Here is an 18,977-nt window from a genome sequence, read left to right as displayed (position 1 = left end):
AACTGACGTCACTCTCAGAGGTACAAGCCCTGCTCCCACAGCTTGAGCGAAGTCTATCTGCTTCTTCTGTGCTTTGCATGGCCTCTCACTAGCATGCCAAGTGCAGTGCTTTGAATATTTCAGATAATGAATCCTCCTTTCCCGCTTAACCCAATTAGGACTTCATTTCCTAGGAAATTTTCATTTGTGATTGCGTAGCATGGATTTATTTCTACCAAAAGACTACAAAATAATATCAACAGCTTACCCAGGTAGAATGCAAAAACATTTACTCATAAGCTCCACTTCTTCCTATTTGTTACTGCTCTGAGAAATCAGAGATTCCAAAAGGTGATGTCAATATACGTTTTACATCAGCAGTTACAGAATGAATTTTCCTGCCTAAATTTTCAAATTCTTTCAAGCATCATTAGCTTCCATAAGAAGCAGAATACCAAAAGCTGTGAGATCTGTAATCACTGAGAAGGAGCTAGAAGGGCACATGCGTAGCACTGATTTTCGAATGAGCGTGTGTGGTCTTTAAAGCACTGCAGAGTGCTTTCTAATTAGAGCTTAGAACAAGAGGGGGAAGGGTAAATTCCCCCCAGAAAGGAATTTTTAAGAAGTATGACAGACAGAAACAGAGATCTATTTTATTTCATTTTTCTGTCATTCTTTTCTAAATCAATACTGTATGTTAGGCATACTGTAAATAATCCTGAGAAGAATGTGTTCTCCTTCATACATAAAATCTCCATTCTTTTTTTCTGAACATTTTTTAAAAGGTAATAACAATGATGAATAATGACTCCATGCATACCTGCATGGCTGAATCTATTTTCAGAGCTGGAAAGTGATTGTGTGGATTCAGGCACAGTATGCAGTGCATATCCACAAAGAGCCCACCTAGTATGCTTTGGAATGTGACCTCATTCTACTTCAATTAATTAAATCAAAGCCTGAAAGTTACTGAAGTAACTAGGTTGTGTGTTTTTTTTGTTTGTTTGTTTTTTGTTGTTTTTTTTTGCCTAGACTTGTTGGTTGGTTGTTTTTCACATAAAATGGATGGCATTTATTCTCACACATTCCATAACTAATAGATTTAATGCACAAAATTTTATAATAATTACGTGTGCATACACATACATGACAGTCTTCAGATGTCATGCCTCACGATTCACAACTTAGCTTTATTTTGAAATGTAATTCCATCGTTATTCCTTGTTCACTGTGTTTCTGAAACAATTCTGTAAGTACATGATTCTGATTTCCTAATATGGTTTTTTAATGATTTTTTTTTTTTTTTTTTTTTTTAATTAAATGCATTGGCTCTCAGCCTAGGCTTACCATTGGGCTGCATGGATATTAGCATCACAACAAAGAAGAAACACAAAAAAAGATGGCAAAGTCACAGCAGTCTGGACCTATGTCAGTTTAAGTTGACTTTTCAGCCAGACATAAGACACAAATAATGCAGAAATAATGTATTCCTGCCATAAGAGCATGAAGAAAGTCTTTGGACTTTCTGGACTAATTCCAAGATAAAACACGTATTTTAGTAAAATAAGTCACTGCATTACTCCTCTTCATTTTTTTTCACTTACTTCCCTTACAAGCACTTGGACTGTTTCGGATGCGGTGAAAAACTTGTTTTCTTCGTGTTTGAATTCAATCAGCCTTGACTCAAGGCAAGTGATTTCAAAGTAATTAGGTAAGATTGAAGTGTTCTTCACTTTAAAGCGTGTAGATCTATGAATCAAAAACCGGGTCATCCCAACACGTAGCACCCAGGTGCTGAGGTTCCAAGCATGGAAGATGCCTAACAAAGAATAGACCATAAAATCTACAGAAGCATCATAAAGACCAGACCAGGATAGAAATCAAGAAAGAGAAAGTGTTGTCTCCAGCTGTCAGCCTGTATCAAAAGCAAGCTCTCTTGTCACAGGCTACTGCAGAGTATTTAAATACCAAGAGCATCCGGGGGCAAGTATACGACCTTTGATGTCTATGATATTGAATGGTTTATCCACAAGAACAATAATAAAAGTGACACTGTTCCACATGAAATAAAAGAGAGTGAATCCGCAGAAGGAAACTGCTGAATAGGAAAAATTTGGTGTAATAAAAGAGTATAAGCTACATAAGAAGCCACAGCGGCCTGAACTGAGAAAGGTCTTCTTGGAAGATGGCTAAAAAACCTGCTTACATTTACTTAAAGCTTACGTGGAATTCAATAAAATGGCCTACGAAAAGTAGAGTGCACCGAAAGGCTAGAAGCAATTTAAAATTGTGCAATGAGACTAAGAAATACCATTCTGCTGGGACAGCTTTTGTCTCTGCTACAGTATCCTCAGGTTGCGTTATCAGGAATGTTATCAGATTATGGTGTGGAGACATGGAAATCTTGGAAGTTGACTGACACAGAGGCAAAGCAACTCATCCATGAGGTCACACAAATTCATTGGACTCCATTCACAGTGTAACAAAGAATTGCACAAGGAATAAAAAAGCTTATTTGTAAAATAAAATATTAGTGCATGATCACAGAGGCCTTCTTTTACATTTGAAGGAGAAATTCTGTTTTCAGCCTCTCATGCTGAGGGACTAAGCAGCTTTACCACCTGCTTAGAAAGCATTTGTTAAGAAAAGGCAGAATTTCCCAGAGCTGTACTCCCAGAAACTCCAGAACTTCAAGTAGAAAGATGGATTAGATAAAATATATTGTAACTCTTTTGTCTGACGCATGGAATAACGAAGAATCTAATTCAGAGTCAGAAAAGAACAAATCCAAAGAGCTTTCCTGTCGTTAAAATTATGTTAGTAAAAACCCCTTATATCTGCATATACCTTGACAGACTTTAACTTGAGCACCTTCCATGTACAGCACGCAACCTTATTTACAGGCACTTTGTAGATCTCTCTTTCAGAATATGATCCTCATTTTCTTACTTTTTTTTTTTCTTGTTTTCTGAACATAACTTTCAAATACATAACTAGGATTAAAATATTGAAAATGCCCAGTTGATCTTAGAAAAATTAGGAGCTCCATGAAAAAAATCTACCTGGATTTATTCCTTGTTGCTATACTAATTTGAATCCTGAAGATTTCAAAAGCAGGAAGCTACTTTCAAAGGTGGTATTGTCCCTTTTCTTCGCATGCACAAATCCTGATGTGTAGGAGCTGTGTCAGGGCTGCCCTGCACCAACACTGCCCAGCTGCTCACCGTAGGGATTGCGAGTGGCACTGCAGCTGGCAGCATCCCAGAAAAAAGCTTGAGAGACCCCACACTAATTTTCCTTTGTAATTAGGACATCTGAGAAACGACGACTATTGCAAAGGCCAGGGAAGGGAAGGTGGTTCAAAATACGCAGGGAGCGCGAGGTCATCAAACAGAAAAAAAACCAACCAACCAGCTGCCCTCAAAATTTTGTCTAATACTGTGAAAATCTACTCAAAAGAGAAGCAGAATCAATACAGGAACAAACACTGGTTTTGAAATTCATTTCCTGTTGCTCTGTCTGACTGGCTGTCAGCTTCATTTGGCTTAATATTTATTAGTGCCGTGAAACAGAAAATATTGTGATACCTTACTCTGATGTCTTCCCTCACAGAAATGATTCTTTCATTTAATTAGTATCTATCATAAAGTTTAACACAAAATAATAATCAAAATTATGTCCACCACTGAAAAATTATCCACAACACTTTGTAAGCTGCACCAATGTTTATTTACCCATTACTTCTAATTTGAATTTATACAAATGTAACTCTGTCAAAAGATTTTTCCACACCTTTCTTAGATGGCAGAACTCACCAATTTAACAGTTCTTCTTGCAAAGAGACATTTACAGCTTAAGATCACTCATCACTAAATCTTTGGAAAAAACACAACCAACTCAAAAACAGCAGATTGCATTCCTGGAATCTTGCACCATAAGGCACATTTTCCATTACCTCATACTCATTCTCCTCATCCTCACTCATTTCCCTGTTGTCTTTTTAAAATCTGGAGAGCATTACGTAGCAGACCTGTTAGCTACATATACAGAATCAAGATATTATCTGAGTGTTACTCATTTTTTTGCTAGTTATGCACCCAAGAATTACCAATGTCTTCTTCACCAGGATATTGCAGTGGCAACTGAGATTTAGCTCATTATTCACCGTGATTCTCAAATCCTGCACGGTTTGTTAACTAATATAGTTATCTATCCTTTTGTGATAGCTTACACTGGGTAGGTCAATGACTACAGATACAGCAAACTTAGCAAATTTCAGAAATTCCTATCACTTCTTTTCCTCCTATGGGTCCATCTGAATCTTGGCTCATACTCAATATCATTAAAAACAAGTCATATTTTTAAGTGCATACAGTCGCTTCTTTTTCAACTATATTTGTGAAAACAACTTAGGAAAATTGTCTTGCACGTATATGCATATCAAAATCAAATTTTAAGACACATATCAAGAACATGTCATGTCAACGAGAACCTTCCAGTACTTTAAAGGGAGCTTCCACTTTCTCATCTCACCTTTACAAATAGAATTTCTAAATGATTAAATAAAAATTCAGCTTATTGAGCCAACAGTTCAAACTGAATGAAGGGAACAGGCTTGTCAGAAGCACTTGCGGTATGGAAAGTGCTCCGAATGGCATTTGCTCCCTTCTGATCTGCACTGCAACTGCACATGGCATGTTACACCAGGCTCAAAATGCAGAACTAGAATCACAGGAAAATGATAACCAAACATGCTGAATTCTGTGTTTAGCTCTAAGCTTTCACCCTTTTTGTCCACAGATCCTCCAAATGACAGATAGACAACTGCTAAATTGATGTTCTTTTTACAAAGGTCACGTTTCCCTTGGTTAAATAAGCAGAAGTTGCTTTCATAATCAGCTTCTCAGAGATCTTGACAATGGTAACTGTTCACAATAGAAACTCAGCAGAAGTCATAAATCAACTGCACAAGGCTTATTTTTAGTAAGTAGACAATGATGAAGCTAAATTTGCCTAAATAAATAGTGATTATATAGGGTATAGCCCTTTTTGACGCATGCATACCAGTTTCATTAATATTAATGAAGGAACACATTCCTTGAGGAGACACAATCATTGCTCACTGAAGGAAATTTTCTACCTAATCCTTAAACATAAAGATACAAAGACAGTAATCACTTATTAGCTCGCTGCATATAGACTAGTAAAAATAAAGCACTTGCTGTTTTAGCACCCCTCTGATGGAATGCTCTGATTGTAATCTGCCTAAACCATGTCCCGTGCAAACGTTTCAAAGCAGCTGAAATCTTATTGGCATATTCCAAGTACCTACTGCTGACAGGGCTTACCGTCACTAAGAAACTGGTGAAGTGATTTGCATTTGGAGTGTGATTGTAAAGCAGCAACATAATACAATGTGATTAGGATACTGAGTGAACTACTTCTTAAAAGAAGCACATGGGATATATTTGGGGCTTGTCTTTTCTACTACAAACTCACTACTACATGTCCAGCTCCGGTACTTAGCAAAGCTGAAAGATCTATACTGATTTACACCACTGAGAATCTAGATCAATATTCACTAGTGCTATGCGTGGTAAGAAAAGTAGCATGAAATTACTTAACTTCCACTTGATTTTATGATTCAGCTTTAGAAATAATTATTTAGTTCTGGTGTTGATAAAAGCATATCCTTGTGAATAAAGCTGTTTTTGTCCACAAGAACCATGATAAAGACTTGACTTTATATGACCATGTCCTTTTCTTCAAAGGTACAGCCATCAATGCTCATATTCACAGTAAATGCTTTGTATTTGAAACAAAATAGCAACCAGTTACATCAATTCACCATTGCTCTCATTTTCAATCAGTCCTTTGAGAAGAGGAGTACATAAACATAATGATTTATTCTCAGCTACTATGCTTTTAATGTTTTATCCCTTGAGAGATAGCATGAATTAATTGCTTATTTATAATCTGCTGTGCATTATAGGTTATCCTCCTTTAAAGTCCAAATGTACAGGTGGTTATTTGGGGGACTACATTACATTTTTCTAGATGCTGCTTCTGCGTTTAACCTGCTAAAAGGAAGAGAGATTGGAGGGGCTTTCCTCTTTGTGCTGCTGAAATTGGTGTGGAGTTGAAATGTGGCCATTTTTGCATTAGGGCAAATCAGGTAAGGTAGAATCTATAGTTCAAGTGGAGAGGAAGAAATTGCTACATAAAAGAACAAAATTAGGCCTCAGGAGAAATAAGGATAAAAGGGACTTTTCTGAAGAATCTGAATGGATGTAAGGAACTCGTTACTGAACTGAAAGTTTGGATGAAATAACCAGCCCTGCAAGGAAAAAATCCCTTTGTTGCTATCTTCTACGATTTAACTGCATGTTTTAGTGGATCTTAGGTTCTGAGATCCAAAGTTCTTTAGGAGATACTTTAAAAGGAGAAGGTGCAGTGAGATCCATGTAAGATCTTCAGATGACACTGGTTCCTGCCATACCTCTCTTGCTCTAAAAGCAGTCTTCTATAAAGCAGCTCTTACAGGCTAAGTAAAACTGTAAGACCGATGTCTTTACAGCCACAATCACTGAATGTCTGAGTTTGAGCTCTGGGACAAAACACTGGTATGTCAATTCCCATGTCAACATATTCTGGCCCTTATTGTATTAGGTGTACACAGCCCACTGCCCCTCTCCACAGTGAATCAGTATTTATAAACAGTTTCACGCTAATGAGGCATCACTGGGAGTGTTTCAGGACCCAAGAAGAGAGGTCAGTGATCTCAGACAGCCAAAATTAAAGTGCTTCATTCTGTTGTCAGGTTTTGACATATAAGTACAAAGTGGTTTGAAATGTATTTTGGAGTTTGAAACTGCTTAAGCTGAAGGGTAGACAGCTATTGAGTTGTCAGAGTCAAGAACATGGTTCAACATTTCCCTCTCCAAGCTCCTAATTATATACATGTGTAAATGAGAGTGAGTGTGATTTTCTTATTACTTTTGCTATTCAGAGTGTTAGCCAGAGATGAATACTAGGAAATACCAGTAACATTCACTGAAATTGGTGCTGGTCTCTCTTCCTCCCAAACTGTAAGAAATGTTCCCTTTATTCATACTGTGAAGGCATTAGCTTAAGACACTACATCATTCTTAAATTATAGCCTTACTTTCAAAAGCTGCATAGATAGTTACTAGATATTATGACTATATAGAAAAGAATTAAAACTATAAGAGTTACCCACATAACCAATGCCTGTTTGCAAAGAATCCACTGAGAATTCAGAAATGTGAATTCCCCAAAGACAAAAGTAGGCGCTAATCCACACGACTGTAGTGACACCCTTGGGGAGTACTACTATGATGCATTTTCATTTGGGAAAGCCAACCACAGATGTTTCAGCCTTCTTGCTTTTCAACTGCTCCCCTACAAACTGCATCACTGGAACAAGCATGCAAAACATAAAGTGAGAGTCATCTGGTTCCACTGACAATAGCAGCAGAATTTCTTCTGCCTGTGCTGGGGAAGGCACACACACAAAGGAGATCCAAGCAAAAACTTCCTGTCTTAAAAAAGCAACCTACAGCAGAGTCAACAAGCAATTCCTCATGTTCATGCACATACATATACTTATTGAGCTTGTAACAGAATATGGTGATCATATTTACCTTGTAATAACAAGCACAGTAATGTTTTATAACACAGAATCACAAAGGGCGGAAATGAACTCCAAGGTCTCTACTCTAACCATCAACCCATTTGCACCAAGCTCTCTACGCCATGGCCCTCAGTGCATCAAAACAGTTCCTGAACACCTCCAGGGACAGTGACTCTACCACTTCCTTGGGAAGCCTGTTTCAAAGCTTGAGAACTCTTTCAGAGAATATTTTTTCCTAAATTGTTCACTGTTCATCTTCAAGAAAAACTGCAATATTCAGGTTCTTTTTTTCTTTTTTTCTTTTTTTCTTTTTTTTTAAGTTGTGTCTTAAAGACTGCAGCTGAACATCTGGATTGATCAACATGGTTAAAAAGAATGGCCATAAAGCTCTTTCTTAGTCTCTTCAAGGACTTCAAAGATCTTGGATTGGGAGTTTCTCACTCACCTTACCAAGATGTTGTACCATAGACAGACAACATCTAAGAGTGTCTTGGGTACCACTGTACTACAAAAAGCACTAATTTGGGAAAATGAATGTGTACCCAAAACATGAAAATATCCCTTTTTTCTTCCCCTCGAAGTTTTGATCACAAAGAAAAGAGTACATGAAAATCCACCATTTATTACACAATTCGCCCAACACCTCTCCATTCCTTCCTTCAAGTGTTTCTTCCAAAACACTTTGGAAGAAACTCGCTCTCAACACCTGAGTACAAACTTTGGTAATTTAGAATATATCTTGATAGGCTGCATGGTAAGTGCAGATCAACGTAAATGAAACTTTCTTGGAGTTGGCAAGCTTTTAAATAGGGTGAATTACAAACATTTTCACAGACTGTTGGAAAAATACATCACAGGGGAATGTGTGAGGAAAAAAAGTCTTCACTCATTGAAATTGAAAGACCTTATCAATTGGAATGAAGCTTCACCGCAAAGCAATAGTGGGCATGACCTGCATCAGGAGAAAATGTTTCCATTCTGGTTCATAACCAACGTAATAGAATTTTATCAGTGCTAAGTTACTAATTTACTATTTCAGCATTCACTTTTATCTTCATAAAATTAGACCACATGATTCTTAACAGGCCCCTTAACACCTTTTAGTTGTTTTCCCAGTATCAGCATTATTGAAACTGAAATTTGAATTAAGCAACTCTGCATTTCCAACAGAGCAGGATTTTTAGCTATTCATTACTCCTAATGATACAGAGTAGGATTTGATTAATTCTCCTATTTAATTTATTTAAATACATTAGAACCTCTACTGTTACTGAGGAAAATTTCTTGGCAACAAACTGTTTTGGAAAAAGAATGTTAGCAGAATGTTATTGATTTCTGTGGTTGTTTTTTTTTTTTATTATTATTATTATTAAATATATTTTTGTAGTTTGAAATACTTGAGCAAGGAAATCAGAATTTCCTACAATTATTCTAAAAAATGTCTGAAGAAGGCAACAGATCAGCACTGGCCTCAGGTACTTTAGCACTAGAGATGTCTGAAACATTTATTTTAAAAACTAAAAATACTGAAAACACAAGCATTAGGAATCTTACTTTTTATAGATGGATGCCACTTAATTATTTTCCTTGGACATATCAACTCATATATTCCATCCTTTTTGTATTTCAATGTTGGAAAGAACATTTCCTAGTATTTCACAAATGTCTGAAAAATATTTGGTAAATTAAGTATGGATTATTGAGTAAGAAATTACTCTGACCTAAGCCCCCCACTCCCAAATGTTAAGAGACAACCAAAATGGGTCATTTTGACAGTTATGAAGCCTCTTCTAAGAATTTGTACAATATCTTCCAGCAATTGAAAACATTCCCCATTTTTGATTTGAAACAGTCTTTTTCATTTACTCATTTCTCCTTCACACTGTCACTTTTGATGAATAACTATTTTGCTACAGAAAAATATTCTCCAGAATACTGCAGCCTACCTCTCCTTACTGATCTCACAAGAAGGTGAAGAAATCCAAATTTGAGCCTGCTTCACTTATAATTAAAATAAATAAATAAATAAATCCAAGAAGGCAGTGCATACACACTGATCTGAAAGTTATCCATTGCAGAAGCCCTATTAGAGTGAAATGCTCTACAACTTCAATTAAAAAAAAAAATATCTGTGAGTTACAGACACTGCATTTGTGAGCCTTTTTCAGTTGCATTTACATTGTCTGAAATGTGGTCACTTGCTCTAAAGAGTTAGCTTTCCATTAATGCGCAACATCCACGTTTATTTAGTATGTAACAACATATAAGTCATATAATCATAGAATCACAGAATTGCTCAGGTTGGAAAAGACCATAGAGATCATCAAGTCCAACCACAACCTAACCATACTACCCCAGCTCTAACAATCTTCCGCTAAATCATGTCCCGGAGCACCACATCCAAACAGTTTTTAAACACATCCATGGACTTTGACTCAACCACCTCCCTGCGGAGCCTACTCCAGTGTTTAACAACCTTTTCTGTAAAGAAGTGTTTCCTGATATCCAACCTAATCTTACCCTGACGAAACTTAAGGCCATTTCCCCTCGTTCCTGTCACCCGTCACCAGTGAGAAGAGACCAACCCCGTTCTCATTATAAGCACCTTTCAGATATTGGAAGAGAGCAATAAGGTTCCCCCCTCAGCTTCCTTTTCCCCAGACTGAACAGCCCCAGTTCCTTCAATTTCTCCTCATAGAGCATATTCTGCAAGCCCTTCACAAGCCTTGTTGCCCTTCTTTGGACTTCAGTGTTCTTTCTGTACCAAGGTGCCCAAAACTGAACATACCACGCGAGGTGAGGCCTCACCAGTGCCAAGTACAGGAGCAGGATTACTTCCCTAGTCCTGCTGATAAGATTCTGTAGATTCAAGATTGAGAACTGTATTTAGGAGGTACTGCATTAACCATTAATTTTCAGAATGTTTAAGATGAATCTGCATAATTCCTGTGCAGCTCTGCCCACTGATGGGAATTTAGCCTTTTGATACCTCTGAATTCACTTCTAAAAGATGCCTAGGACTCTGGCACTGATTTAGCTGTACATACAAACTGCAGCTTAACTTCTGATAGATGAGTAACTCTCTGAAAGCTGAAGACTATTTATATGCCTATAGTGATGTAGAGCACATGCTTTTAAAGGTTTCAAAGGCTCTTAAGCAAACAGCTGCAGTGTCTCACATAATACCTTCAAAATGGGAGTCCTTCATTGTCTTGAGGACTCTCCGCAGAAACAAAAGTTTACAGAAGTAGACTGTTTGTTCTCATGAATTTTATTTGTATACTATGAATAATATCCATTAATGTACTCTGCTTACTGTGACTGATACAGAAATAAGAGCTTCTTGTATGAATCAAGGATTGCAGAATCATGTCTTTATTTTTTTATGTTGTATTAGCAGATGAAGAAGAGAGAAAGGAGTAAGTTGTTTTCAAAACCATTGGGGAACGTGATGGCCTTTCTTCTTAACCTTGGATTTATTCACTTTGATGTAGAGTGTATATAAGATTAAGAAATGCTCAATCACTTGACTATTAAACTCTGCCTACTTGTAGCTGATGATTCATGGCTTATTGTTTCTAGCTAGTTTATAGTTTCTTCTAGTTTATAGCTAATTGGCATGATGAAAAATTAAAGTTTAACTGTCAAATGTAAAAGTGTCAGGAACTTTTATTTTTAAAGAAAGAGCAGAAGATATCTGCAGATGTAGAAATGCTGTCTAAATAACCTCACACAGTATCTATACAGTTACAAAATCAATCTTTATACCACTAATGAGCGAGAACGTTTTTAAACAAGGTAGTTTCAATTTTATAACATCCCATAACTTACAATCAGCAACTCTTTATTAAAACTGAAATAAGCACCTCATAGCCAATGGGTACGTGTTGTATTTTTTGTCCAGCCAAGAATAGATTCACATCAAACTGAAAATTCGGTCATGCTTCAGCACACAGTAATTTGACCTAAAGATAACATTCCTATCCCACAGTTATATAATGTGCCTTTGAGACAATGAAAACATTTAAGAACTACAATTTCAGGTAGTTTGTATAATGTAAAAATGTCTGTCATGCTCCTGGAATCCAAAATATAATGAAACCCTTCAGTCTTGGCTGGATGGAGCACTGTGCTCCCATAGAACAAACAGCAGTATTGTATCACAGCATAATGTTGGTGTACTGTTGATCCACACAACAAGAAAAATGATGTGTCACATTTCATTTGATAATTTCTTTTTTACTAATAATCTGTGGAAAAACAGAGCTAAGAATTCATAGTAGGTAAGACAATTGTTTATTGGTGCCTGACTGCACCATGAGAAGAACAGTGCCTAACTCTATAATCACAGCAAACTGTAGCACCCCAAAGGCATGTTTCACCCAGCTCTGATGGATTCAGATCAAGAAACAAAACACAGGTCATTTACTAGGTACCAATTACACTGGGTTGCAAGCCAAAAGTTAAGACAGAAAGGAAAAAAAGGGAGAACAAAAACTGAATTAGAATTGCTAAGAATTAAGGTGCAAAGATAAATAAGAATAAAAGAATGATACAAATAACTGACATGCTATCCATCATTTGGATGCAATTTACTGGTACCTTTAGTTTACCATTTTCAGTGCTTAAAGCAACTCATTCTTCCAGCTGCAAAGTTTAACGAAGCACAGAACCAGCTGTCCATAAAAATCAACCCAAAGCCATACCTTATGAAAATGATAACTTCCTGACAGCCTGGCCTCCCTCTGTTGCCTAGTAATGAGTGAGCTGGACACCACCTCAGATAAATATTTCAAACACAACATGTAAGAGATTCACAGATGAAACCCCACCTCCAAAAAACCACTGGAGTGAGACAGAAAGCCATTCTGAACTGGCACATCAGAGTGTAACGCAACCACCACATTCAGTTGTGTCATTTTGTTTTGCTTTTAAAACAAACCATGCTAGAGTTAGTGTCAAATGAAAAGAGTAGCATGATTAAACTACTCTGGCAGGAGATCTGACACCTCAGCACCAGAGCACATCCTGGCACATAAGCGATTATGCACAGTCAACTCTGTTTTACATTATCATGCTCTGAGACAATTTTAGTATGCTGCACATTGTCTACAAAACTTCCTTAAAATGACCTCATATAAAAAAATCCCTCAGACAGAGGCACACACAAGATGAACACATTCAGAAAAACAGAAAGCAAAAACTAATATCACAGACTGGTTTGGAAGGGACCTTAAAGATCATCTGATTCCAGCTGTCTTCTTGTGGGCAGGGACAAGCTCAATTTTCATTACATAAGTGTGTGCATAGGACTGTAAGAAAGCACCACCATCTGTACGCAAGGTCTTCAAGTTCTTGGCTAAAGCTAATTAACATTATATTCTGTATACTACACATTAAGTGCGAAGTTAATGAAAGAAGGAAAAGAATTATCTTCTTAACAGCCCTCTGAGGGAGAAAATTTATTTACAGATACACAGAATGGGTAACTTCACATTTAAACCATTTAAACCAGCCTGTAACAAGGATGGCAGCAGAGAAAAACTTCAGAGTATAGAAACATTTTTCAGATATGGTGGAATCCATTTTGCCTAAAATTCAACTTGGACCGATGTCTCTTCAGCACTGAGTAATCAGAGAAAAACTGTGCTCAACAAGGCTGAAAATTAATCTTTTGCCCATGGTGACAAGAAAAGTGGCTCAGCCATGTTTATTTACCTACCTACTACACAGTGAAACTCATTTGAGCATTTGGCAGAATACCCCATCCTTTAGGACAGCAAAGAATAGTGCACCAAAGGCTATAGGCCAGACTACTCCCACGAATGAGAACTGCACACTGAATCCCAGGGCTCGTCATGAAATTTTCAAATCATACAGATCATATATAGCTACTGTCTCAGTGACTACACCCAGGATGACTATTCCCACTGACCTTCTCCCCAGCCCTGCATGCAGTACCTACCTGTGAACCACACCTCAGGAACTGAATATAGCCTGAACAACCAATTTATCCAGCTGAAATCCTGCTGTTAACAAAGACAGAGCAAACATGGTCCCCAGTAGAAGCTCCATAATTTTTTTCAGGTTATACAAGGACACATCTGCTTGCCAACTTGGCAAGGCTGCTCCTGAGCTAGGATCTCGCCATGATGCTGCATATGTCAGTATGCTTGGAGCTAGATTAGGAATCTCTGCACTTCACTACTTTATGCCACACAGACTGATTTGAAGGAATTTCATACTCCCTTTAAAAGTCTGTTCAAAAATATATACTGCCTTATATTCTGAAACAAAAATTAGACATGTTCATTTATACTGCATAAATCAGAAACAGGTATTACGCTGGCAATTAAACAAACTTGTTGCAACTCATAGATTATAATCAAGGGATACTACAGCAAAAGAAAAAAAAGTGAAGGCATAAATTGCTTTTTTTTTTTTTTTTAAATAAAGAACTGAGACTAATTATCTTCATTTGAAACACGTGATGATCTTACCCAGTCTATGAGGTTGGGATCTTGTTCCCTAATCAGTGCATCAAAGGCATTCCCCAAGGCTCACAGGAAAACTGCAGAACATCCATACAAATCATTTTTATTCAAGAAAGCCTCTGAAATGGACTGAGTTTTCCTTTCCTTTCTATCGTACACAGCACTGTGTTTTATACCACAAAGCACTGCAAATTCATTCTGAATGAGCAGTTCTTTTTGCTCTATTTTCATTATTAAGAGGGCCAGACCCTGCCCTGATCCACAATCTCTGGAATACCACTGACTACAGAGTGTAAATTAAGTCAGCCTTTGGCCATCATTTGGTAAGTACTATATAATTTGATGTTCTTCATCCTTCCAAACAGTTGAAGGACTTCATTTACAAACAAGTTACTTCCCAAAGCCTCCTTAAGGGGTGGTCCTGAGTTCAGTTCTAGTTTAAGGGGCGAATATGTAATACATAGGAAGCTGCATACAAGCTGCAAACTTTCACCCTTTTGTTCTGACTGTAAAATGTCAATTGGACTCATTATGTTTTTTTTTTTTTTCTCCTCATTTACTATTGCCTCAAAAATCATGCAGTGAGTCTATTGCTTAATATAAGAATTTGTTGTGCAATAGTGTCAGAACTCTGGTTTTAATACTTTTTAAAGCAACACTTTACTTGCACCTTTTCTTTTCTTGTGTCAAAAAGAAGTATAGACTTCAATGTCACAATTGTAATAAATGCACAGTAACATGCAGAAAATCAAACCAATTGACTACCTTTCCACTTTTTTCTTTGAAAAAGGAAGGGTGCATAACATTAATCCCAGCAGGAAAAAAATGTCAGTGAGGAGTAGTCATGGCTCACTAGAATTTTAATTCAGAATCTTTGACCTCCAGATTCATCTTTTTCCACAGAGAAAAAGTCAAATAAAAAGATGATAAATATGAGCAGCCACATTTTCTTTCAGTTATCATCATGTTATGAAATAATCACTTAACAAACATAGATCGTTCTTCTAAAACACAATAATCAACTTGCACAATCAACGCTTGATTTTTCCTTTTAGTCTCTAACCTAATAAACACAATTTTGCTGTGCTCAATTCCACAGCAATTAATAGCACTCAGCTGTATCTAGCAGCCTACAAATCAGACGCTTAAGACAGGAAAAGTGCTGTGAGACCTCACCTGGAGTACTGCATCCAGATGTGGAGTCCTCAGCACATGACAGACATAGACCTGCTGGAGCACAGACAGAGGAAGGCCACAAAAATGACCCCAGGGATGGAACACTTCTACAAGGACAGGCTGACAGCTGTGGCTGTGCAGCATGGAGAATAGAAGGCTGCCAGGAGAGCTGATAGCAGCCTGTCAGTATCTAAAGGGGGGCTGTAAGAATCATAGAATTCAAAGAATCCATAGAAGAAGGGAACAGACTTTTTAATAGGGTCTGTTGTGATAGGACAAGGGAAAATGGTTTCAAACTAAAAGAGAAAAGATTTAGATCGAATATAAGGAAGACATTTTTTACAATAAGGGTAAGTGAGGCACTGGCACAGGTTGCCCAGAGAGGTGGTGGAAACCCTACCTCCAGAGACATTAACGTGAGGCTGGACAGGGCTTTGAGCAATCTGATGTAGTGTAGGTGGTGTAGGTGTCCCTGCTCATTGCAGGGGAGTTGGACTAGAAGGGTTCCTTCCAACTCAAACAACTCTATGAGTTCATGATTCTATACATCACTCAATACGAGCATACAACTGCAAAGACAAATACAGTGTGCACAAAATTACACCAGGAGAATTAGCAAAGCAAAACACGAGACCTACTGGGGTGAATTGAAAGTTTCTCATATTCCTTAACCTGCTGCCAGCAGGTATGTTAGTACACTGTTTTTCCAATAACAACAGAAAAGAAAGTAAATGTCTGAAAGCCACTTCACCATTTAAGGGCAAGTGAGAAATCTGTGTTATGATGCTGACTAAAGCAAAGCTAAAACACATTGACCTGATTCAAGTTCTTCTTCATATGAAATAAAATAACAAAGTTGTACCCTGGTTTGGACTGGAATGAAATTAACTTTGCTCACCAGAGACCTGCAGTGCTGCATTTGGGTTTGGGATGAATACAACACTGGGGCTGTCACTGGCAATGTACACAGTGTGCCTGGGCTGTCCAGCCGCTCATGCTGCCCAATGAGGTGCACAGGGAGATGGAGAGGACAGACCCTGCAGGATTCCTATTCAACATTTGAATTGTGTCATGGCTTATCTGTTATTTAGGCTTATCATAAAGGATATAATTTGTAAAACAGTTCCACGTTCTCCAAGTTCCTTGTCACAATAGTAAGGAACTGCACAGGACATACTAGCAGCACAAAGGCAGGTCATGCAGCTGACAGTGTGCCTGCTCAGAGCAAAAATTCAGTTTGGACCCCACCAAAATTTACAGCCCCAAAACTCAACTAGTAGCTGGATAATGGCACATCCGCTCCCACCACCTGACTGTGAGAAGAAAGGTTTGGGGTGTTCTGAAGGTTTTATGCAGGGAACGTTTAAGGATTTAAAAAATACACAACTATATGCATTGCCAATTCTATCACAGCACTTCAGACACGTGCCTTAAACCCTGCTCAGAGATGCAAACAGGATGATCTGAGGGCAGCACTACCTTCTCCACTCCTCACCTTTTCACATTCTCAGTGTTAGTAATAGAATCATAGCACCAGGACTGAGGAAAGAACTGGACAAAAAAGGGCGTCGCATTTCCCTTTCCCTGGGCTACCATTAATTCTTATTTTCCCCAAAGGACTTGAATAGATTTGCTGTCAGAGTGCTGTCAAAGGCAGACTGTGAGTCCTGTGAGAGATGGAGTTTGGGAGACTGTTACACTTTACTAAGGTGTCTTCTCTCCCTTGAAAGGGAATGAAGGGAACCCAATGACATTATCCAAAAAAAGTGAGAGTCCCATCTCTAAGATACACTGCAATTTTCACCACAGAGGGAAACCCCTGGGGGCTCAGCTCCCACTGAGATCAGAGCAGGAGTGGAACTGGGGAAATAGTGAAGTAATGCAGACAAAAATAGAAAGATATTTAAAATCTCAATAAATCCCTGTCAAAAGTATCCTGCTTTCTGGGGTGGATTTTTTTTTTTTTTTTTTTGGTTGGGGAAGGGATTATATTGCAGAAGTTTCATCTGTTATCACCACTGCTGATAGAAGTTCTTGTCAAGAATCAGGAATACAAAATGAATACATTGATGCTCTAGGGATAGGGAGCTTTAAGGGAGACCTACATCTTTTCAAGCAGAAGGCAAATCAGTTCTTAATTCACCCACATTTTAAAGGCACCTGAAATCACTCGATATTTCATCTCCACCTGTCTCTCTCTCTGAAGATCTAGCTAACAACCATAACAGGGTGACTGAACCATCCTGTTTATTTATGTATGTGATGCAGGGAGGCATGTTGCAGGCTTCTGCTTTACTTGCCTGCTTTAATGACACGAGTATGGTTAAACAGCAGGCTCGCTCCTCGAGGCCCAGCGCTTTGCAGCCCAGCCCAAGGGCAACTGACTGGGGGCTGCTCTGCAGGGCTCTGCCAGCCTGCAGCACTCATATAGTATGGCATGCTGTACGGTTCCTGTGTGAGATGCACAGAGAGAGCAGACCTGGGCCCTGAGCACAACTCCTTGAGCTGATGTGATGGTGAACGCAAATGCCTGAGATTTCAAACGCAGCAAACCTAGCTGTACTGGGGTTTGCTAGGTCCTATTCATACCTTCAGAAAGATCTTTGTTAACAACATGGTAAAAACAAAGTAAAATAATGCTCATACTGACACACTTAAAGATGCCCAGACATAGTCACAAGTCACCCCCCGTAAAATACAGATTAACATGTTAAACAAGAAGAAAGTGAATATATACACACTATGTCCAATCTCTTTCTTAACTAATCCGTTTTTTTTTTTCTGTCATTTCAACATGTGTGAAGAGTTTGTGTTTTCTTCTCTACTAGTTTACTGTGCAATCATTCCTGTTGCATTTTTAATGCAGAATTTTTAAAGGATTTTTATTCAAAGCTGTGCTAGTAAACCAAATTGTTGTCAGTACTTCCAAGCTGAAGACACGAGGAAAACATTAATTCACGGATCTGTTAATTAAGGACCGCTCCTAAACACCTTTCATAATCTATTTCTAGAAATGTTTGAAAATGCAGAATTAAACATCTAAGTTCAAACTCAGTCTTCAGTTTGAAGAAAGATTCCTGTAAGTATTTGTATGATGACACAGAAACTATACCAAATGCATGTACAGTCAATCAGTGAAATCTTCAGCATACTGTAGAAGGAGGAAAAGACTGTATACAGCCATGTGTTTGCAAGCTAAGATCAACAGGAATCTAAAGAAAAGGTTCATTTTCAGGTAGTGAAATACAGCATACCCAGTCAGATCAGCAGGACCTGGATCTCTATGCAATTTTGAAAGAAAAAAGAAATCAAACAGAATTTTCCCCTTTGTATGAGGTAAACTCTAGAAGTCTCAAGCTGAAATCACTACCAAATGCATCATATAAGATCAAAGCATTTATTTCTTTTACAAAACATGATGGTAACTTCATCAGTATAGAAACAAATGGTCAGCAAGGTCCTCATGCCAACACAATCCCAGAAACACAATAAGCAAAGAAACATAGCAGTGTGCCAAAAAACGACCTAGAGACCCAGCTGAAGGTTACAAAGTCATCACACCACTAGCAGAGTGAAGATTTCAAATCATACACATAAACTTGTATTGCCTCAAAGCTATACTCTTCTGTTTGAAAATATCAAATGAAAACTCTGCATGCTTTTTCTTTTTTCTC

Source organism: Tympanuchus pallidicinctus, unplaced genomic scaffold (genome assembly GCF_026119805.1).
Source record: "Tympanuchus pallidicinctus isolate F22 unplaced genomic scaffold, pur_lepc_1.0 scaffold21, whole genome shotgun sequence".
Classification (NCBI taxonomy): Eukaryota; Metazoa; Chordata; class Aves; order Galliformes; family Phasianidae; genus Tympanuchus; species Tympanuchus pallidicinctus.
The sequence above is the reverse complement of the archived record's forward strand: the minus strand, read 5'-3'. Positions refer to the sequence as shown.